This window comes from Myiozetetes cayanensis, unplaced genomic scaffold (assembly GCF_022539395.1).
Source record: "Myiozetetes cayanensis isolate MyiCay16 unplaced genomic scaffold, myiCay2020 scf13, whole genome shotgun sequence".
Lineage (NCBI taxonomy): Eukaryota > Metazoa > Chordata > Aves > Passeriformes > Tyrannidae > Myiozetetes > Myiozetetes cayanensis.
In genome coordinates this window covers 7,304,415-7,327,034 of record NW_026086937.1, presented here as the reverse complement: position 1 = coordinate 7,327,034, position 22,620 = coordinate 7,304,415, and the positions used below count along the sequence as shown (strand labels likewise).

Below are 22,620 nucleotides of genomic sequence, written 5' to 3'. Positions count from 1 at the left end.
GCTGATTGCAGGAATCATTTTAGGTCTTAATTGTTCAGACTTGAATCTTCTCTACTGTGTGAAGAAAACAAAGAAAATGCTACCTGCAGTTTATTTTTAGCTTGGCTGGAACATAACACCAAAGGGAGTGGTGCAGTTTTTCTCATTGGCACGTTGCTGTGCATCATGATCTGGCTTTGGAGCAGCCTCTTCCTGTGCCAGCCTGGGAGGAGGTGGGAGGTGAGCAGGGCTGGGTTACCTGTGTGTGTGCCTATGCCGTTCTGCCCCACTGCTGTGCCTACAGGATTGCTGGGAAATTATAACCACAGCCCAACGAGGTTATAAAACAGTGCATGGGGGGTTGTGCTGCACCCAGGGCATGGCACAGGGCCCTGGAGGCAGAGCATCAATTGTGGTCAGTCACTGTGACCAAAACCACATGGGAGAAATCCCCAGTTCCGTGACTTGCTGTGATGGGCTCTGCTCAAACTGCTGGTTAGGGGCTGGATTGTGCAGTGAGTCCAACCAGCCTGCCAAGCCCTAGTACATGAGGTGCCTGGGCTGAGGGAAGAGTGACTGCTGCATTTAATACAAGCTGACATGTATTTAACCTTCCCCTCAAGCTTTGGCTCCTGCTGTTGTGCACAAAGGGGAACCTGGGCCGCTCTGAGGGGGAGCTGAGCAGACAGAGGTGCATCCCTGGGGAATCACATCCCAGCTCAGCCTCTGGCCCACTCTCCCTCCTGTGACAGATGAAGGGAGGATGCAAGTTCAGAGGCTGCTGTGCCATCCTAAACTCCATGCTTGGAATTGGAGAAGAAAGCGTGGCCCACAGGCTACTGGGATTTGTGCTACCCACTCACAGGCAGATAATTCCTGGATCAGAGTGAGATTTTGCTTTCTTCTATGGGAGGCAACCCAGTGACACAGAATTTTCCAGGGGAAAAAAATGAGATCTGCCTGTTTTAGCTTGGGCTGTGTGTGGACTTGCGTTTATAACATCTGAGACTGTGATCTGAGACAACTGAACCTGCCTAATTGTTGCTGTGTGTATACACTGCGTGTGTGCCAGTGGGGATTACACATCCTCCCTCCTGGCTGCTCTTGCTGCCTGGGGTCTGCCGTTTCTGCCACAGTCAAATGCGTCATATTTTTATTGAATAGCAATGTCCCAACAAAGAGAGAAGTGCAACACAGGCACAATGAATCATGGGCTCTGGTGGACTCACTCAGCCCCAGGAGACTGGAGCTGGCCAAGGGATGAAACACCGTGGTCTAACTCTTGTTTTTCTTCACTTTTGCCTGGAAAGTGCACCCACGGGAATTAAGAAAACAAGACTCATCCTGCCTGTGCAAGAATCCAAGGTTCCTAAATGGGCCAGGAGGAGAAATGTGTGCAGGAGGGCAAGGAGGCTGAGTGGCATCATGCTCCTCTCTGCTAAGCGTCCCTCTCTGAGGAGGGGTCTGGCTGCTGCTGCCGCCGCCTGGGGATCCTGGCCAGGGTCTGGCTGGGCACTGGTCATCCTGAAAAATCCTTGGTCAGTGCAGAGCACAGCAGGCTGAACATGAGCTGCCAACAACAACCCCTGTGAGCAGAGCAAATGAAATGGAGAAAGCAGACAGAAGGGTAGTTTTACATCCCACCCAACCCTTTCCCTCTGCTCAGGCCAGGGCAGGCTTCAGGACAGGCATCAAAAGACAAAGCCTGACTGGAGAGGAACTGGAGATGGGCAGCAAGGAAGACTGGAGAACTTAGAAATGTGACCTCTGAGGACAGGCAGAGTGAACTGGCATTGGTTAATCCAGCAGAAGGAGGACTAGGGAGATGAGTTAAGCCTTTAAGAGTATAAAAGACTACCACAGGGTAAGGCAGTAAATTGGTCTCCCACTGGGGATAGGGGAAAATTGCAATAATATTTTTTAAAAGACACGGAGAGAAACATTCCAACTGCAGGATAAATAAGCACTGGAAAAGACATAGGTTGGCATATCTCCACCAATAGATGTTTTTAGGACCATGTTAGACAAACCTCTGTCAAGAATGCAGGTTTTGGCAGCAAGGACAGACAATGTGGGTTTTTGAGACTAATTTCAATACTTTTTGTTAGTTGGTTTCACTGTGCTGAAGCCAGAAGCTTCAGGAGAAAATTTCTGCCATTGCACATCCCAAGCATGGTGGGACTTCCCTGCAACTGCTCTGCCCAAACGTGTGGTTTCCCTGCAGTTCAAGATCAGTCAGGTCAGGCAATTGATAAGGTGGAGACTTTTTATCATAAAGCTATTAGAGCTTTAAGCAAGGAATTAAGGCAGTGAAGATGTGACAAAATATTTTTTCGTGTAAAGGGCACTCAAACTCACCTTTATAGACCTCTCAGTAAAGGAGTCTTTGAGGAAGATTGTTTTTAACAGCCCCATAAAAGCATTATCTACTGTTCCCGAACTTCTAATATTAGCAGCCATGAAGCATAAATATTAATCACTTCATTGAGCAGCTGAGTGCTCGTCTGGGAGGTTTTTAACAATGCACAGGTAACTGTGCCCCTTCCCTACCAATTCAGTCATGACTAGAAGTCATATGCATATGGCCCCGGGGGGTAAAGCTCTCAGCCAGCACCCAGACATGCCTACTGCTTTCCACCAAAGCCACTGAGGGCACTGGACACTGGAGAATGTGGAAAATCAGTAACACTGGGACATGCAGCAGCAGCTGCTGATGCTGGGGCGAGGGGGGGGCTGGGTACAAGAATCCCTGAAGTGGCCTGGGATGTGACTGGTACAGGACAAGAGCATGCTGGGACAACAGCACCTTTTTATGCTGTTCCTCTTCTGAGATTGCCCATCTCTTTAGAGTGACAAATAGAGAGCAATGACTATGACTCCCAGCACTTCTCCCTGAACTCCTAGTTCTTCTGCAGCATAGGAAAAAAATGGCTTGGACCAAGATGCTGATGCCAGCCTTGTTCTCCATAAAGAAACTCTGCTGGAAGGTAGGAGTCATGAGCCTGAAAAAGCCAGCACAGCTCAGCACATCTCTCCAGAATTTGGATGCTCTCCCTCACTCCCCCTGTGGTCTCCTCTGCTGCTTCCCCTGGGGCATGGCAAGGTGAGTGGGTGAGGTTCACCCCCCTCCTCCCCCCCAGAGGCTCCTGGACTCCAGCAGACTGATTTCGGTTATCTGCAGATTTTATGAGCATTTCCAAAGGTAGGGGAAGGTTGCCTTCCACCATGGGTGGTCCTTCTTCAGGCACCATCATGGTCTGAAACCTTGGTACAGAAAGAAGGGAGAAATGAACAGGAGGGGAGGGGAGGTGCTTACAGTAGCTTGGGGATTTCTGTACTATCCAGGCAGGTGAACTTGTTATGATCCATCCTGCAAGCAGTGCAGCCCAGGAGGAGTCTGAGATGGAGCCAAAGACCAGCAAGAAGGGGACTTCTGCAAGAGAGGAGTTGAGCGGAGGGAGAGGCAGAAAGGGGAGCACACTGGTGTTCCCAACCTGGAGCACCCGAAGGGAAGGGCAGGAGGCTTTTGTGCAGCTCCTTGCACTGACAGCAGGTACCTACCTCCATACAATCTAACTGCAAAAGGACTGGAAAGATGCTCGGTGAAGGATCTTGGCCCAGGCTAAAACCTTTTAGAGCAAACATCCCCCAATTAGTGGTAAATGTGGGCTGGCCTGTCTCACTTAGGTCCATACTCCAAGGAGCCACAGGAACTCATCTACCTTTGGGTTCAGCAGACATGTAAAGTTTAACCAGCTTATAAAGGCCAGGAAGTGCCCTAAACGACTTTGCCTGTGCAGGAAAGTGTCTGCCTGCTGTGCAACCCCAGCTCCAGTGCTCGTGCTCCAACAGCAGTGCTCTCAGCCAAGGGGCCAGAAGGGCACAGGGCGCTGAGTGTAAACCCGTCCAGAACCCAAGCCCTCCGCCCCAACCTGGGCCAGGCAAGCAGGCTCTGCCTCCCCGATTCTCCCAGGCAGTGCATCAATCTGCTTGCAGGGAGCTCCTTATCCAGCCCCTCTGCAGCCGGGAAGAGGCACCAGGAATTGGCTGCATCACACATGAAAGCCGTGTTTCCCCCTTCAGTTCCCCCCATCTGCAGCCTGGCTCAGACTGGTACCAGCCTTAACAGGAACTCCTGGGGAGAGCATAAGGTTACAGTGTGAACCTGCATTCTGCAATAGCACTGTAGGTTATTTCTTTTCTGAGGGTTTATCCTGAAATACTTTACTTGTCCTTGCAAATGTTTCATCTTCTCTGATGTTGGAAAGCCCTTGGGAAGACAGTGCTCTGTCCAGTGGGAGGAGAGGTACGTTGTGCAGGGGAATATCATCTCCATGCAAGATGGGAATAATGCACAGTGAGATGCTGATTTTGGATACAAACTTGAAGGATATAACCCCAGACCAGATACTGACTCCTTTCAAGGTGGAAAAACATGGACACACCTCAGAAACAGTTTGCTTGCTCTTTCCAGTTGAGCAGTGGAAGTGCAGCAGCCAGGATAGGTACAATGTACCGTGTCCTGCAGCCCTGACTGCCCACAATGGGGACTGGTGCTGATTTAAGCAGGACCTTTGTTGTTGGCTTGCACGGCCAGGGCTCAGAGTTCAAGCTTTTACAATTGCAATAATCAGGTTACCTTGCCTGGACCCTGACTAATACACAGTTTGGCGAAAATGTATAGCACACACAGATCCCTGCTTGTGCTTGTGCTTTTGACAGGGAAGACGCTGAAAGTACTTAAAGGCTGAGGCCAGTTTAAGCCAGCCAGTAGCCATGTGCCCCGTTTTCCATGCCACGGGCATCCCTCGGTGGACCCGAGGGAGCCGTAGGCCAGAGGGCTCTCCCGGGGCGGCCCTAAAATAGGTGCTGGGGGAGGCTGCCTGCGGCTCGCTAATGAAGTATTGACGTATCTGCAGTGTCTACTCAAAATGAGCCCGTAGTGATGGAGTTGGATGGCAGCTCTGCCCGTGCCAGTAACGGGGACGATCGCTTTTTGCGCCTTTCCAGAGCGACATCCCCGAGGCCGGCGGGCAGGGGGAGGCTCCTACCCCGGGGTGCTGCGGAGAGCTGGGGACACGTTCTGCCAGGCACAGGCGGTCCCGAGCGAGCCCCTCCCCAGCCCGGTGTCACCGCTGCCCGGGCTGAAGGGGTACCCAGGCTGTGCTGTGCTGGGGGGCGGCCGCTCAGAGGCACCGCTCCTCCTCTCCGCAGCTCTGCCAAGGTGGGAGGACGGGCAGGGTGCGGAGGATGCCCCGTGCCCGCCTAGCTAGCCGGGCTGGCGGCGGCGCCTCCCCCGAGCGGCGGCCCCCGCCCCCCCGCCTCAGCGCCTTAAATGCCTCGGCCGCGGCGGCAACAAAGGCGGGCGGCGGCGGTGAGTGAGGGACCGGCCGAGGGCCGGCGGGGCCGGGCTGGCGGTGAGCGGCGGAGGATAGCGGAGGGTCGGCGGGCAGAGAGGCACTGCCTGAGGGGCAGGCGTGGTCGCAGGTGCCGTGGGAGGGCGGGAAGGGCCGCGCCCAGCCCGGCCCCGTCGCCCTCAGGGGTTTCCACTTCGGCGTGAGGCGGACCCGCGGGTGTGGGTGGGCTCCGGGGAGCGGCGTGGGGCGGTCGAGCGCCAGCTCGTAACTTTATTAATTCTTATTATCATTTATCACTATAACCCCATCAATATAAACTTGGAAGCGGCAGACGTGTGTGGCCGTGGCTGCCCTGGCTCCCCGTCACCCCTGCCCCGGCTTCTCTCCCCGCTCGGCGGGGCTTTGCCAGCACCAAACTCGGTGGTGGGCGCGGAGCCCGCGCGGTTCCGCCACTGAGGGAGAGAGGATGGGCGGGGGATGAGGCAGACCGCGGCCCCTGCCTTTCCTTCGGCTTGTGCTTACCCTCGCCTAAATTTTGGCAGATCTTAGCTGGCCTGGGTCAGCCCGCACGGACCCGCGAGTTGTAGCAAGGGATACGCGCTCTGAGTAATTTTAGAAGTAGCTGCATTCGTTTCTTATAGCGCACAGCGGGTCAGGCTGCAGAGAGACTGAATAATATGTGATGTGTCTTCTGTTCTGCCGTGCTCTAGGCTTTTCTTTCAGGGCAAATCTTTGTTGCTGTGTTTATGAGCCCCGGTAAATCAGGGCGGTGGAAGGGGAGCAGGGGCTGAAGGAATGGGAACTGCTGCTGCCCTTTGCTGTTTCCATATCCGCTTGCTGCAACTGGTTTTAATCACCGACAGTGTCAAAACAAATATCTGAGAGGGGAAAGGTGCCGTCGTGGGGCAGCTGGATCTAGCAGGAGATTTTCCTGGCTGTGAGGGAGTGAGAAACCAGAGCTGCCTATTAATATGTGAGGAATGAATCTTAACTTGCTATGTGCAACTCCTCCTTTAGTGACACGTTCACAAGACTGCACTTGCCCCAGGACTGGTAGTTAACCTAACGGGATTTTATAACCCTCCTCACACAAAGGATTGTGGAATCATTTTTCTGAGCCAGGATAACCTTAAATATATTGGAGAGCAGTGATTCAAGCCTACATCATTCTTCTGCTTTCAGAGAGGAGTTTGTAGATGGAGACCCCAGCAGAATGGGGCAGGTGTACCTGAGGTATGTTACTGAGGGGCAAAGGGACAGCTTTCTGTCCTCGGCTTTTGCTGCTAAACCTGGTTATTGACCTTTGCTGTGCATCTTGGAGAGTTGCCCTCATCTGCTGGGATCCAGGACAAGGTAACAAACACACATCCCTTGTGCTTTGTTACTGTGTCAGGGATGATTTAGGTGAAGCTCTAGAGAGGTGAGGAGTTCATATAGATAGGAGTGATGCTAAATGTTCCTTGGGAGGAAGAATATTACCAGGAAAAATCTTCCCCAGAAGGCCCCTGGGACAGAGGCCAAGAGTGTCTAATGAGGCAAACTTTTCTTATTAGCTGCAGTTCTTAATGTTGGAGGGTGAGGGCATGAGGGGTTGAAGTCAGCAGACCTGGGTACCTCTGAGGACAGACAGCCCGTTTCCTGGGCTCCTTCGTTCCGGGCAGCTGCTCTCCTTGCTGTGGCATAAGCTGCTGCTCTGGAGGTGATCCAGGTGCTGAGTCCAGGTAAATCATCTGTTTCCTTCTGGTTCAGCAAATGAGTTGATTTGGTGATGGTGCTGCAGAGACAAGCAGCTCTGCAGTGCTGAGGTGTGTGCTGGGGAACCTCGGGCACAGCTGCTGTCGGTGCTGGGGACAGGACAGCTATGCAGGGCTGCAGCTTGGCTCCACATAAATCTGTCTTAGTGCTTGCTTCCCTTAGGTAAGCAAAATACTGTGGAATGGGGTCTGTTTTGTGGGCTTTGAAGGAACATCGTGGATCCCCTGACAAAATGTGTTCCTCTGGCCAAAGAGGTGGCCGGCCTGAGGTGCAGTGAGGTACCACATAATCACTGGAGCTGCAGTGCTCAGCTGGGTGTGTACATGTCTCCTGCTGGCAGCAAATGTGAGGTCAGGTTTCAGAAAACAGGAGAAATACATGATCATCTCTACCTAATTCCTTGACACAAAGGTGTTTGTTGGTGAGTCTTTGATGAGCAGGTTGCTTGCTCTGCTCACTACTGTTTGTTTGCAAATACTCTAACTTGATTAAAACCAAGCAGTGGAAATGAAGGTGTGTCATTGTTCACAGAGACCTAGTTTTCCAGGGACAAAATAGGCAAGTACTTAAACCTTGGTTTGCAGTGACTGCTGGCAGAGTCATCTCCTGCAGGAGCTGGAAATGCGTGGGAGGAACTAGAGGTGCCAGTATGAGGTGGACAGGGGTGGTCTAATAAAGGGCAAAGCAGATGCAGCTTGTAATATATTGTATCTTAACTCTGTCCTTGAGACAGTGGTGCAGGAGAAACTGCTGCAGAAGCAGATTACTGTATATTCAGAGGCTTATGTCCCTGCTGGCCTCTGTTGGAAGACACAGGGACACTGAAGGGCAGCCCCTGCACTGGAGGGAGTCCATGGCACTGCCCATACAGGCACCTTTAACCACAGGCCCTTGGCAGGACATATCTCACCCAGCTCCTGTCTTGCTCCAGGCTGTAAGAACTGGAGGATGGTAATGGGTGCTGGCCCAAATCCATGTCAGGTTGCCCTGCCCTTTGCTCACAGGCTGACTTACATGGAGGAGGTATTTGAACTCAAGTTCTTTGATGTCCAGTGCTCCTCCTGACCCCCTTGATCTGTTGAATCGGCAGCTTTGGGAAGGGCAGGAATGATGCCACAGAGTTATGGTCCTCCTCCTTTTCCACAGGAGAGGCTCAGTGGTGCACACAGCTCTTGGTGAAAATGTCATTTTCCCGTTCTCTACTCAACACTCATAAATATCCCAGTGAAAGATCGGACAGAATTGTCTTGATGATCTTCTGAAAAGTGCACGGATCTTTTCCATAGCCCTCAGATTTTGGTAGAGTGATGTAAATCACAATTCTACACAGGATTAGCAATCAAAGAGCATTATGAATCAATCTGAGACTTTGTCTTAACCTTAGCCCCTCTTAGATTGCTGACCTACATATTCCAGCTTTCACTTTAACTGCTTCACCAGGAATGGGCTTTGTTTCTGAGTTAAAGGTGGCCCAGCTGCTAGAGATCTTTGTGTTTGAAGAACATTTTCATTGAGATTATGTAGGGATTTACTAAAACTCCTGGTGACTTCAGATGTGCTTGAAGTCTGTGCTGCTTGACTGTCAATGAAGTGTGAAATGTAAGTGGTTCCTTTGAATGTTCTTTTAATTGTGCTCATGAAAAACCTAGAAGATGAAATAAGATGCTTTCAGTATAAAATGCTCTTAGATGTCTAGCCAGCAGAGACCATTGTTATCAGATCCTCTAATCACTTTTGTGATTAAAAACCTTGGAAAAACTTATATATTTGAGCCAGTTGCTTATAGGTAAGAAAGAAGTTTTATTGCCTTTCTGAAGTATGTTCTGCAAGCTCAGCCTTTAGTGAGACGTAAGCCCAAAGCTTCTTCTGTATAACCTCTCCCTGCGGGTCACTGATGATATTGATGTTAATGCATATCTACTTCTTCCACTTACAGATGAATTTTCCTACTGGTTCCAGAGTGAGGAGGTGAACGATGATAAAAAGGAGAGTCCAGAACTGGGTCTGCAAAACAGTGACTCGGTTGTTTTAAGGCAGCACTTAAACCCATTCCTAGCTGTCATTATGATTTCAGCTCTGTGGAATAGATCCCTTGGTTTGAAGAATGCTGGGAAGCAACAAGAAGTGCATGTACTGGTGTGCTTGTGCTTCCCAGCATGTACCAGTAGACTGCACATGGGCCAGGAGCTTGTCTGTGAAACTAGAACTGGGATTCGTGAAATTGGAAGAGAGGAAGTCTGTCCTCTGGTTTTGTCTCAGCAGGTTCCAAGTGCTGCCTCTGTCTAGCTTGGGTTTGCTGGTCCCTCTGCAGCATTTGGAAGCTGCCTGAGGTGCTTGGCTTGGGGTGTCTCTGAACTTGCAGCTCTACCAGTAAGTTATCAGATGTTCTTAAATATTTGCTCGTGGTCTGTAGCTCACAAGTTACCACAGTGTCCGTTCTCAAGCAGAGGTTGTGCAGAAAGCTGCAACACAGCATTTGGCTGTTTCTTTTTCTGTAGTAGCTGAAGAAAGGTCTGTTGGTGAGACCTGTATTTAAAGTGGAAACACTGCACAGAACATCCCCCCCCTTTTACCAACAGGATGCTGAAGTGCAGGGAGGTCTTTGCTTTTTGTATGTTGTCTCCTGTTCCCCAGACTCCTTTGCCTGGGAATGGTGCATTGGTACAGGCAGAGGAGAGCTCTGGGCCAGACTGTGCTCCTGACTGTTCTTCTGTGCTCCTGATGTGTGTTCCCACCGGGCACTGGCAGCTACTGCAAACGAACTGAGGGAAGCTGGTGCTGGTGCGTGCCTCGGTCTGCCGGAGGAAGTGGAGAGCCCAAACCATCCAGCACAGGATGCCAATCTGGCTGGCTGTATTTTGCACACTGAGCTGTTCAGCAGCTCCCATGGCACTGGCAGGAGTGTTTGTCAGACAGCCCAGGCTTATGCCTGGGACTCCTGGGGGTGAGGGAAACAAGTTAGTGCTCCCCTCATCAGTATTGCATCCGTCCTCTTAGGATTGCTGCAGCAGTTTGGATTTTCAGCTGTAGAATTTTGCAGAAAAATAGAGATTGTTGACAGCAGGGTTTAACTTATTAATATGCATTATGACTTGCCTTTGTCTTTGTGGTACAGCACTTGCTGATTAGGCAACCAAAGGTGTTCCAATCAGCCTGACTTCGTTCGCTGGATTTTCTGCAAATAACCTGCGTGTGCCAGCAGAGTCCTGAGTCTGTGGGGAGAGTGTGGTGATGCCCACTGGGATGGGATGACATTAAAAATTGCCATGGCAGTCATGCAGCAACGATAGCTGCTTTCTAAAGTGGATCTCCTGGGGACTAAAAGAAATCTGTAGTCCTGGTTTCCTCGTGCTCATCTCAAGGACCTGCTTTTTACCTTGGAATAATCTTTAATGGGCAGTACCAGAGTAATTTTTTTCCTACCCCTACATTTGTTTATAAAGCAGAATCCTCAGGAAAGTCTTCGAGCTCTGTGCCTTCTGAGCACAGTGGCTGAGGCACAGAGCACTTCGAAAGCAATTAGTTTGCATTTTAAATAAATAAATAAGAATCACTGATTGCTCAGAGAAGGTGCCTTTGCTCTGAGTTGCATTGCCTAGCAAGACTGAAAATTTGAGGATAATCCTTTGTTACATAAGTTGGGTTGTTAATGTTTATTTGTTTGGTTTTAGGGATTTCTTGTCATTCCCCAAAGGTTTAGTTCTGCAGAACTACTTACATATATACATAACATAACTTTGGTTCAGCAGTAGAGAATAACTGTCTAAATTCTTGGTTATCCCGCTGACCTGACTGTAATCCTGCCATCCTTTGTGCTTGCAAGGGGTCTTAAAGAAATTAGAAATTTAGATGTACGAGATCGTAATAGCTGGGATAAAGCTAATCTCACTGTTGCTTGTGTGAGACCCCACATGCAGTGCTGCTTCCAGCTCTGGGGTCTGCAGCACAGGAAGGACATGGACCTGTTGGAGCAAGTCTGGAGGAGGCCACCAGAATGATTAGAGGGATGGAGCAGCTCTGCTATGAGGAAAGGCTGAGAGAATTGGGATTGTTCAGCCTGGAGAAGAGAAGTGTTAGGGGTGACCTAATTGCAGCCTTCCAGTACTTGAAGGGAGCCTGCAAGAAAGGTGGATCTCCAACAAACGCTGCAGGGGCAGGCTTTAGTGGAACACAGGTGGGATTCAGGTTGAAGGAATCGGGAGCACAGATGAAATAGTCCCCTGGGTGTGTTTTAATTGGAGGCAGGGGGATTCCCAAAGGCAAAAATGGCATTGATAGAAATAAGTGTTGCTTTTGCCTGTGACATGAAAGGGTATTTTGAGAGCCGTGGGAGTGCCCAGCTGGAGAGCAAAGAACAGCAGTGCTGGAAGGCCACTTTGATTCAGGAATGCCTTGTGTGATGGGTTAGTCAGGCTTTCTGCCTCGTCCTACAAAGTGAAGGATCACTGGCATTTTCAGGCTCCTCGATTTAATTTAACCTGTAATTAAAGAACAGCCGTCTTGAATCCTGCAGACTGAGCAGCTCACCTCTGGATGGAGGAGTCTGAAAAGGTGCTGGAGATTTGGCACTGAGCAGTGGCTCCATGTGATGTGGGCACATCACACACATCTGGCCTGCTTTAACAGAGGGGTCTGAAAAGTGCAGAGAGGAGGGAGAGTTGCATGGAAAGAATCTAATTTTCTTTGGATCTGTGTGCTGGCTTTCAGAGCAGTCACTAATTCTGTCTTCTATTTTATTCTTTTATAATAGCGTGGGTGTGGACTGGGAATTATTTTAGGCCCTGTGGATGTGGCTCAGCAATTTCAAATGTGGTTCAAAGTGTGTTTTTAAAAACCAACGGAAACTCCTTCAAATCTGCACCTGGGGTAAAAATCAATTTAATTTTTCAGTGTGTCATAGCTCACCTCTGCTTTCTCACTTTCAATTTTGGAAACTTCTTATCATTTTGTAAATCACTTTACAAAACACCCCTATCTTTCAGTTGAACTTTGTACTCTAAGGTTGAGAAGTTTTCCTAGTTATTAGGGAGTGCAATTGGCTAACTATTTTATTAAATATTCATGGATGGATTGTTTAATTAGACAGAGGATCATATACTTGCAATCTAAGGAGAAAAATTCAGAAAGCTTAATTAAAGATTAGTTGTGAAATTTGGTGTCGGAAATGATGTTAAGTTTCAGTGTGGACACTTAATTAAAATCAGTTTAGTTCATGCTGGAAGTAAATAGGAATGAAGGAAATTTAAGCTTACCATAGCTACAGATGTGGGGGTGTACCAAGGTCATTAATGCATGTTAACTCATACTTTTAAAATTAATTCCTGACATTAATTTGGCTTGATTCTTCCTATCTGTCTCCATGCAGACAACACTCTGGAAGCCTCACATTTTTGAGGTATTGCAGAAATGACTTCTCCCCACTATTCCTTTGCAGCATCTGAGCTGAGATTTTACACTGGGTGAGGACAGCAAGTCAAGCCCTGCAGGTGATGTTTGAAATGTGTAATTTTCCTCTAATCGTTGCCTGGCTGGTGCCTGCGTTTCACATCTGTGCAGTGCCCTCAGGCGTGACCGTCATGGCCTGCCGTGCTGCACCAGGGCTGAGCGGTGGGGTGGCTGCCTGGGAGCCTGCAGGGCAGGAAAGGGCTCTGCCCCAGCCCCTTCTGCTCACGGCTTAGCTCTGCTGCAGCAGGGTTTAGGCTGAGCCTCAGCCCTCCCCATCTGTCAGAACCCTCATTGGGCGGTGCTTGGCCTGCTCAGCACCTCGTCTGGGTCTGGCAGCTGAGCTGATGAAACCAGTCACTGCTGTCAGGAGATCTCAGATCTTTCTTCCCAGCTCCTACCCATGTGGATCTCCCCTGGATGCCATAACTCCCTGATCTGAAAGAAAATGAACCTGGGGTGTGACTGAACATGGCACAGGGTTTGCAGTAGGTGGAGGGGGCAGCTGTGACCATGCTGCCAGTCCCCGTGTCCCCCAGTCATGCAGCCCCAGCGTGTGCTGTTCTGGGCCAGCTGGTGCTGGGGACTTTGGGATGATGGTGGTCATGACTTCTGGAGAGCCTGAGCCACCATGGCTGCCCTAAGGCCGCCTGCCAGGGCTTTGGTAAGCACGGGCTGTGCTGGTGGGAAGGGTTCTGTCACTGGCTTTGTCCATTGCTGGCTGTTTTTCTGAAGTGAAAACACTCAGCCTGGGAGTGAAGGTTATCATGTCCTGCTTCTCCCCACCTGAGGTTGCCCCACAGGCTATTGCATGTTTTAATGCTGTGTGTCACAATCTTGAAGTTGTTTTAAAGCATTTTCTTCAGCTAAATTCCTGGCTAGCCGTATGCTCCAAGAAACCTGCTCTTCCTTCCAGTATTGCTCCTTCTAGCCCATTTCAGTTCTTGGCAGATTCCTAAGCTGCCATCTCCTAGAGAGATTTGGGTCTCCCTGGTCATTGAGCATCTCTTAGCCCTCCCACATCCTTGGCTTGCTTTCTTTTATGTTTCATGAAAACAAACTCCAGGAAAAAAAAAAAAAGGCAGCCACAAAACAACCAAAAAACCCAAACCCCTCTTCAAATGTCCAGATCCATTCTACCTCTTCTCTGTAGTTGCACTTGTTATCTTTCTGAAAACTGAACTTAGCTGTTGGTTACTGTTACCAGTAGTTCTAACGAAATTTTTTATAGCTGGTTACGAGGAGCCTATTAGCTGTGTGTTTGTGTCAAAAAGTAGGTGTAATGGTTTGGAGCAGATAAGCTGCAAAATCTACCCCATTAAAAAAAGCCTGTGGAGAAGCTACTTTGGTGTTACTCACTGGAAAAATGAGCAATTCTTCAACTCTGGTTTGGGGAGCAGGATCAAGGAAGTTGAATTCATCTTGAGCAAGATGGATTTGAAATGAAAATATTGGTCTTTGTAGTATCTTGTCTGAGGAAAGCAGTGAGAAACTTCTGCTTATTTGGTAGTTGTGGAAAAAGATCCTGGTGGGATAATGCCTAGATAAGACTGCTGCTGAGTGAGAGATTGGATTAGCCATAATTTGCACAGGTCATTTCCCTCCCCTGCCATGGTGAACTGCACTGCGTTAGGGTCCTTGAATGGTTCAAGCTGGCATTAATTTGAGTTATGGACATATTGGGACCTCTTCCTAAGCTCTGTGTGCTTGGGTTCCCTGCTGAGAGCAGAAACCTGAGCTGCTGGACTCGAGGTGAAACATATGCCAGGCCATGCACATACACTGGAAACTTGCCCAAGGCAGGATAATTATGGGAGGCAGCTTTTTTCGAGCGGACTGTGTGCTCTCACTTGCTAAACAGTCTTGTGATTAATGGCTCATTTAAGAGGATTTTAGGACACGTGCTGCAGTTGCACTGAGTTTCTTTTAGAAGTGGGGGAGAGGTTAGAAATATAAACTCTGTAAAGGCTCTTTTGTGTTTCCAGCAAGGGTCATCAGTTAAGTGCAGTGCATCACTGCTCTGTTGTGTCAGGGTAGGCAGTGGTTTTTGCTGTGGATGGTTCAGTGGGAGAGGGATCCTCAACAGGGTCTTTGCAGGTGTGTTTGTACAGGTTGCATTGCTCAGAACTCCATAGAAACCCATACACCCAGCACTAATGGTGAGTTCTTCTGCCCTGATTTCAATATTACCAGCTCTCCCTGACCCTGGCTCCTGGCTTTAGACTCTGGGAAGTTCTGCAGACAGCAGGTGTTCACCAGCAGATTTTGCCTTCAAAACAAGGCTCTGTGTGCTGTTTTACTCAAGCCCAAGTTATTTTAGAGGTGTTGGCAGCTCGCTTGTTGATCTTACCCGGGATACCCTTGCCTGTGGTGTGGGCACAGCAGTATCTGCATGCTCTAGTGTTTCTGTGTCACTGCTTATTTGCTGTGTGGTCCTGGCTGGTGGTTGTAGTCCCCTGTCCAGTGACTTCTGATCAGTCTGATGTAGCTGTCTAACATCTTGATTTCTTTCCTAGGCTAGAGAATTTGATTAAAAGGGACATGAGAGCATGAAGAATTGCACAGATGCGCTCCCCGTGGTGGCACCTCCTACAGATCTTACCTGGCAACCTACTGCTGCCTGGAAGGCAATGACAAGGAACTGCTGTGGGCAGCAAAGGAACCTGGAGATGAAGGTGATGACCGTGGCTCTTCTTTTTCTTTTCAGTGCTCCCTTTTTCACTTCCACATGCCTGCAGCAGGAGCAGGACTGCTGTTGGCATGGCAAGGCCGTGCACATTCAGAGGCACCGCTGTTGGCACTGGGGCTGTCTCGTCTTGATTGCAGAGCTGGGAGGGCGGTAAAGAAAATGAGAAGGGTTCTCTGCTATTCCCTTTGCAACTATCCTATATTTCTCTTTTAAAGAAAAAAAAACATTTGTTCTGCTTCTTGTGGGAGCCCTTGTAGAAACTGACACATATTGGGAGTGTGCCAGAGATTCATGTCTGAGATCCAGTATTTATTGTGCCTTGCGTAAAATGAATATAAGATGTGTGTTGGGGCTCATTTTGGTAAGGGCTTTCCATGGAAACCCTCTGGGGATATTGCCTATGGTTCTGGGTTAGAGTAGTTAGCTGCCTACTTTCAGACTTCCTCTGAACATGTCTGAAGTGCTTTTGGTGGTAGTGCCACTACTTTGCCTGTCTGTCACCCTTCCCCACTGGCATCCTGCCCCTTATCTCAGCACTGCAAGGCTTGGGAGCTGCTCTCAGGAATGATAAGCTAGCCCAGAAGGCTGGGTCACGTGAGCCATTGCAGTGACTGAGGAAGGTGCTCATGCACCTCTTTTCTCGTGCACAGGAAAGCTCACTTGGTAGGGACCATTTTTAGAGGCAAATGCAAATGTTAAGTGTTGGGTTTATACCTGTTTTCATATGTGAAGATGGTTTGGGAGGACCTTGTTGTCTAGCTGCTTCTCTGAATCCTTAAACTGCTGGCATGAGGAGTGCCAGCTATTGCTCCCCACTTCCTCTTCTGCTTGATATATGCTAATCTTCTCTCCTCTGCTTAAAACCTGAATCTTTAATATGGAAAATGCACCACCCTTTCTTCCTTTCTGGCTGAGGAACACTTGTCCCTCCCAGTGTTTTGTTACCTTTAGCATTGCAAACTGAAATGCTTGGGCAGGGCTGGTGGAGCTCCAGCAGCCTGCCTGCCCTGGGGGCTGCTGGATTTCCACCCCAAAGAGGGCAGAGAGCAGCCCAGATTTGCACAGAGATCAAGACAGAGTTGTGTGGAGCCTGGGGAGCACTGGCAGGAGTGGGAACACACTGCGGGAGGTGGGTGAGTGGAAAAGAAAAAGTGTGGCACGTTTTCTTGGACATCTTTGGCAGTTGCTCTTTGCATGGGGAAAAGAAAACTAAGCTGGAGACAATTTGACTTCTAGTTAGGTGGGATTTGGGTGTAGAACAGAGGTTTAAAGAAGCAGGTCAGCCATGGAGCTCAGCCCCTGCAAAACTTCTCATTTTTTGTTGTTCTTGGGAAACAAGGGGAGGTTTTTTTAGTTCTGTTTTTCTTCCTTGTTCCTCTGAAATCCAAAACTAAGCTAACCTTTCAAGCTCAGATTCACTTTTAGTGCAGAGATATTCCTCCTCTTAATGTGTGTTGGTAACACTGAAGAGTCACCTTCCGTTTGTGCCAGAATGAAATCTTTAGCCCCTTTCAAAACACTCAGAACTCTTCCTCTTGAACCCCAAACAGCTCCCTGTTACTAAGTACAGTTTTAGACTAGGCAGCCTGGTTAGGCCTGGCTTGCAATATGCCATGGCTGCTGGGGGAGTTGGATGTTTGAAAACCAGCAAAGTGATGTATTTGGTCTGTAATATCTGTACCTCTCTGTCTGCCTAGCCCTCTTATCAGCAGTTACACTGTTATATGTTAAAAACTTAAATGGAAAAGGGACTTTTCTCTTTCCTCCTTTGGGTACATCTGAAATAGGGAAGTAAAACCAAAAATTGGCCCACCCCTCCCTTCACAATCCAGTGCTCCCTGTGGCTGTGTGGGAGCCTCTGACCCTCTCCCCCTCTGGAAAGGGGCAGAGCCTGCCTGTTGGAAAAGAGGATATTATGTGTTGGGTGTAGGTGGTTGATGGTGGAGGAGATGAGCTTCGGTGTGTCGAGTCCAGGTTCAGCAGTGGTTTCCAGGGTGGGTGTCCAGACCAGTGGAGTGTGATCAGCAAAACCTTCGACCGCGTACTAAAACACAGTTTTCTTTCACAATAACAGGACGGTGCAGATGTGATCGTATTGTGTAAGAGCAGTTAATTCTGTCTGCTCGTGCTGAAGTGCAGTGCAAACCCACCTGCTTGTTTTTGCTGCAGCTTTCTGTGTGCTGTAGAGGTGTCCCCACCACTGCCAGCAGTTTGGGGCAGCTGCTCTATCAGGAGCTGGCTGTTGGGGCGTGTGGCTCTGTGGTCACTCTGCCAGCCTGTTCCTATATACTCATGGCTTCTACTCTTTGACGTGCATGAGGTCCTTGCTGTGGCAGAAGACACTCCCCTCAGACGTTGTTTTGCCCTTGAAGCATTTTGTGGGACTCCTGCATTAGCTTTGAAAAACCACGGTGAGTAGAGGGCATGAGCCCAGGACAGGCACTGCACACAGTGGTCAGCTTTTCCCACCAACTCAGATCTGAAAATGCATGCAAGGAAAGGACTTCCAAGAAGAAAGGCTTGTGGAGGGTAGGAGGAGGGCTGGAGGTGGCATCTCACCAGGGCAGGAAAGCAGCTTCCTGCTGCTTCCTGCACACTTTCCTGTGGGGTAAGGCCACAGAAACTAGGGTGCCCCCTCGTGCAGTGCAGGTGCTGGAGGGGATGTGAAGGGCCTTGGGAGAGATTTCCTAGGAGGAAGAGGAGAGTCCTGGAGATGCAGACCCACCAGGAAGGCACCTGGTTCCTCGCAGGTAGCGTGTATCTCCACCTCCAGCCCTCCCCCCTGCTCCCCACAGCGCTGTGCATCCTTGGTCTCCTAAAATAGCTCTTTCAGGTACTGCTGCCGGCAGTGGCGAGCGCCGAAACCGCCGTCGCTGCCGCACCGCGTGTGATCAGCAGTGCAGAGCACGGGCCTCCCTCTGCCCTGGCAGCAGCTCCTGCCCACGTCAGAGGGTTCAGGGGAGCTGGTGCCCCGAGACAAGCGTGTGGGAAATTTCTGCTCTGCTTCCCTGCTCTCACGCTAATGGTTTTTCACCTCTTTGGGTCCTAATCTGCTCTAGATCTCTGAAAGAGCTCTGCTTGCTCAGCTTTTAAAGAGCTCCCAAAAGGGGCATGGGAGGTTTGCTGCAAGTCTGTGAAGCACTAATGCGTCCCCTTGTTGAGATGGCTGCAGATAATGCCATACAGAGATCCAGCTTTATGTACAACCCAAAGTGAGAGGAACCTGTAAACTGGGTCAGGCTTGTAATGTTTTTAGCCTTGTACTTTGGGGGGGGAAAAAAATTAAAAATTGCTGTTCTAGCAGACTTCAGAAAATATTCATCAGGCTGATGCATTTTAACTAGTCATTTCTATGTTTGTTTAGAATAAAGAAAGAAAATTCAGAGATAACACTTGGTAAAAGTGATTCCCTTGACAATGTACAACTCTGGCCTATATTCATGTTGGACAACCTGTGAAAAAGCTTTTATTTTGGCAGTATCTCTGTATTGTGAATGCATTATTTCCTAACTCAAAAATAGGTGAGGATATGTATGTAAGTATTTAAGTATGCGTATTATAAATCCAAGAGAGAGAGCAATACATGTCTCAGTGGAAGCAGAACCACCTTAGCTGAATTGGCTTGATTCTTGAATATAAAAATTAAAAAAAAAAAAACAAACCAAAAAAACACAAACAAAAAGACCAGTGAAATGCAAACTAATAATCCTAAAATAGTGTAAGACAACTCTGCTAGGCTTCCCTACTGTTTTTCTTCGCTTTCATATTGGGGTGCTGTGGTTCCTCCTACATGAGAGGAGATACTCTAACCAGCAAACCCGGGGGTTCTCTGCCAGTTTAGCCTTGGGGGATACTGGTATAATGGCATGAGGAGGAAAGAAAAATTGTGCTCCTGCTGTCAAGAGATATCCAGGACTTTGTACCTTCAGATGCCTGTGCAAGATTAAAATATGGTGTGGTAGCAGCCAAGCTGCCACCCTGAGAACCTGGAGGGGAGCTTGTGGAGAGGAGAGGGAGGTGCATTGCTGTACCAAAGCATCCAAAAGGATCCTTTTGGCAGGAAGAGGAACGAAAAAGGAGATGAAGGATCATCTGGGATCAACTCTCATGAGACTGTGATGGCATTCCCAAATGAAATACTTAAACTTGTCCCTTTAAAGTGTGCTGGAGTAAAGGCAGGCAGATTTGTTTAAATAAAATGAATGAGTAACTTTTAATCTAAAGCTTGGTCTGGGCCTGATCAAAAGTCAGCCTTGTTTAAAGTTCAGTGAACTTCAAGCCCAGTGCTTTTCCACTTTGAGCTTGGATGGGATGTTGAGCAGCAAGAAGAGGTGGCCTTGTGCTAGAGGTGGCATGAGATCAGCCTTGCAGCCTTGAGCACTGTGTGGGAATTGTGGCATGGGAGACCACTACTGTAGGGAACACCCAGCTCCTCCTGTGGAGCAGGAAAGCATGGTGTCCTCCCAAGGTGCTCTGTGAGTCACCTCCAGGCAGCCACCCCTGTGCATGTGGAACATCTCAGCTGAATTTCTACAGATTCCTTGTCTGCACGGGATGCTGCTGCTGCTGGGATGTGGATGGTTTGGCCCTTGCACTTACCTTTGTGGTACATTGAGGTGTGTTGTTGTAAGAGATTACTCTAGGTAGTGTTTCCTGCTCAGCCTCAGCTTACAGCTAGGATTTGCAGTATTCTGTAACTTCTTCCTGGTAAATATTTGTTTCTACTTAATGTCAAGTATTTGATGCTGTGGTGCAGTTTCCTTCTTTTGAGGTGGAAGAAACCCCACTGGAACTCTTTGACCTGTGTCTGGGTTGTTGAGGTGTTAGTTAAAAGAACTGGCTGGACTTTGGGATGATCCCAAGGAAGAGCAGTGCAGCATAAATTCGATTAAGTTGAAGGCATCTACTTCAGTGCTGTACTTTGGGTCAGGTTTGTACCTTCAAAGCTGACCTGCTGGTCACCCCCATGTGTGCCATGTTTCCATCCCTACTGGGAGGCAATGTCTGATCAAAGGGGGTTGGAGTCAGGTGAAAAACAACAAAAAGAAACTTTCCAAGAATGGTGTAACCAGCTACATGGGTTTCTGCATTTTTCAGCAGCAGGACACCAACAGAATTCATAAGGAACGCTCCCTTCCACCCCTTTGATTTTTTTATGTGTGCTTTTTTGAGCTTCCCTTCCCTTTCCAAGCCATCCATCCTAGGCATGACAGATGCCTGACTTCTGTGTTTGAGGGTAATTCTCTTAATGAAAGAGGAAGTCTGGTGTCTTTGTGGCCAGGTGGCACTGAGTGGCCAGGAAGAGCTATATGTGCTTGTGTGCAAGAGTCCAGCTCTGGGCAAGAACGTCTTCCTCCCATCCCTCATATCTCATTCCTCCTCCCATATCTCATCCCTTCATCCAGCCAAGCGCTGTCAGGTTGTGGGGGAAGACAGGGATCTTTCCTTGCTCTGGAAGGCTCAGAGAAAGACTGCAGAACTGTGCTAGAAGCAGTATGAGAGCAAATACCGAGTGGAGGAGATACAAAAATGTCAGGGGCCTCCTTTACCGCTTTAGGGAGTAACTTATGTTTTTGCTGGAATTACCTGTCTAGATCTCTCCCTCCATGCTGCAAGTTGTTACGTGGCTCTGATGAAAAACACATTTGTGCTGAGATTCACTGGCAGTCTCCCTTTTTCCCTGCTTTCTCAGCCACAGCTGGCTGCCCCTCTGGAGCCCTCCCACAGCTGTGTCAGGCACAGGCAAACACAAGGTGACCGTGGCTGTGCTTCTCCCCTGGCACTACACAGACCCAGGGAAGATGGGCCACCCTTGATGACACCCTGGGAAAGCAATATCCTGCACATTCCAGGAGCCGTTGCTGCTGTGAGCAGTGCCCGAGTTCCTCCTGTCTGCTCATGCCTGTAAGGCAGTGCCACAGCGATGGCACAATGGCACCCTTCATAGGGGAAGCACAAATTCCCATGTGCGTGGAGTTTCTGTGGGCTTAAATACCAGAGGGCAGAAAGCTGCCTGCTTCAAGGGGTAGGTGGGGGTGTGGCTCAGATCCATGAGGGATCCATCCGCTTGTCATCTGCAAGCTCTGCTGCCAGACTTGTTTCTGAAGTGCCAACCGTAGGAAGTGAGTGATGTGTTTGGGGACAGGAGATGGGTAGTGCTTTCCAGGCTTTATGCCTGGTTTTCTGATGAAGAAGAAAGCAGACTAAAAACACTGGGAGCTGGAGGTATTACACAGGCAGACACTAAAATGGCCTTTATTGGTGTCTCTGAACCCCACTGTGTTTTAAGCTTGGTGTTTACCTCCCTCCAGCAACTGTGTAGATTTGTTTCACTTCTGATCCATTAATACCATGCCCAAAGCCACACTGATCCAGCACTGGGATGCTGCCAGGGTGTGTAAGGGGGGAAGAAAAAGGGAATTCTTTGGCTGGGTTATACCTGGCACTGTGGAGCTGCCGGATGCATGGCATGCTGTTTCTGGGAGCTTACAGCTGGAGGAGGTTGCTAGGCCATGCCAGTCCTCCATCCCACCAAAGAGTTGGTCATTGCAACTGGTTTGAGAGGCACCTGTTTGCTCCTGCCAAGTGTTCTCCATGCTGGATCCTTAAGCAAAGGACATAGTCTTGGGTTTGGGTATGAGGTACTGCTGAACCTGCTTTCCTTTCCTAAGCATCTGGGGAGATGCTGAGGGAATAAAAGAGCAAGGAGGTTTCATATGAAGGCTTTATCGGGAAAGTTTCATTAATGTTTTCTGTTTTTATAAATACATATGGGAAACTTTGAGGTGGGAGAAGTGTCTTAACCTCTTTAAATGTCTTTGAATACATCTAGGTGTCCAGGTATGGCTATGCTATGCATTTTGCCTATGATTTATGAAATTGTGCTATACATATTGTCTGTGATTCATAAAATTGAATTGTATTTAGGCAAGGTCACTTCCCTACCGACATACATGTGGGCTTATTGACAGCAGATACATTTGAAATGCTGCTACAGGGGGATAGTGTTACCAGATGAATCAGTCAGACCTGGTTTGAAAAACAGAGCAGCACTTGCTGTTATTCCTCTCTGAAGTCAAGCCATGCTGGGAGCTCTCTGCACGAGGATGTGACTCGCTGATGTGCCTTGGCAAAGCACATATTTGACATCTGCTACTGCAAATATTCCGACTTTTGGGAACCTGCCTGCTGCTTCAACAGTTAACGATATCCAGGACCTTGGGGGTTATTGATTCCTGCATATCTGCTCCCTCAGCTGCTCTGCTGCAGCCTGACACTGAGCTGGGATCAGGGCTTTCTCGACAGCTTGTGCTGGGTTACACCTGGCTTTCCTCTGGTCACTTCAGTCTTGGTTTAAGCAGTGAAACTGTTGAGATGTGGTAGAAGTGGTATCAGTTC

General features: G+C 48.9%; 1 protein-coding gene across 5 annotated transcripts in view; it reads left to right on the top strand.

Annotated features, from left to right (window-relative positions):
- The first annotated feature begins 5,320 nt into the window (after nucleotides 1-5,320).
- The window catches only part of ST6GAL1 (ST6 beta-galactoside alpha-2,6-sialyltransferase 1), a 38,636-nt gene continuing 21,336 nt past the window's right edge, over nucleotides 5,321-22,620 (top strand). For 2 of the 5 annotated variants that reach the window (XM_050308195.1, XM_050308198.1), the window contains exon 1: nucleotides 8,025-15,208. The gene's annotated coding sequence lies outside the window, so the exon portion shown is untranslated. Of the gene's footprint in view, nucleotides 5,397-8,024; nucleotides 15,209-18,381; nucleotides 18,744-22,620 lie in introns of those variants that run through there. The other 3 variants (XM_050308196.1, XM_050308197.1, XM_050308200.1) reach the window with 3 other exon arrangements.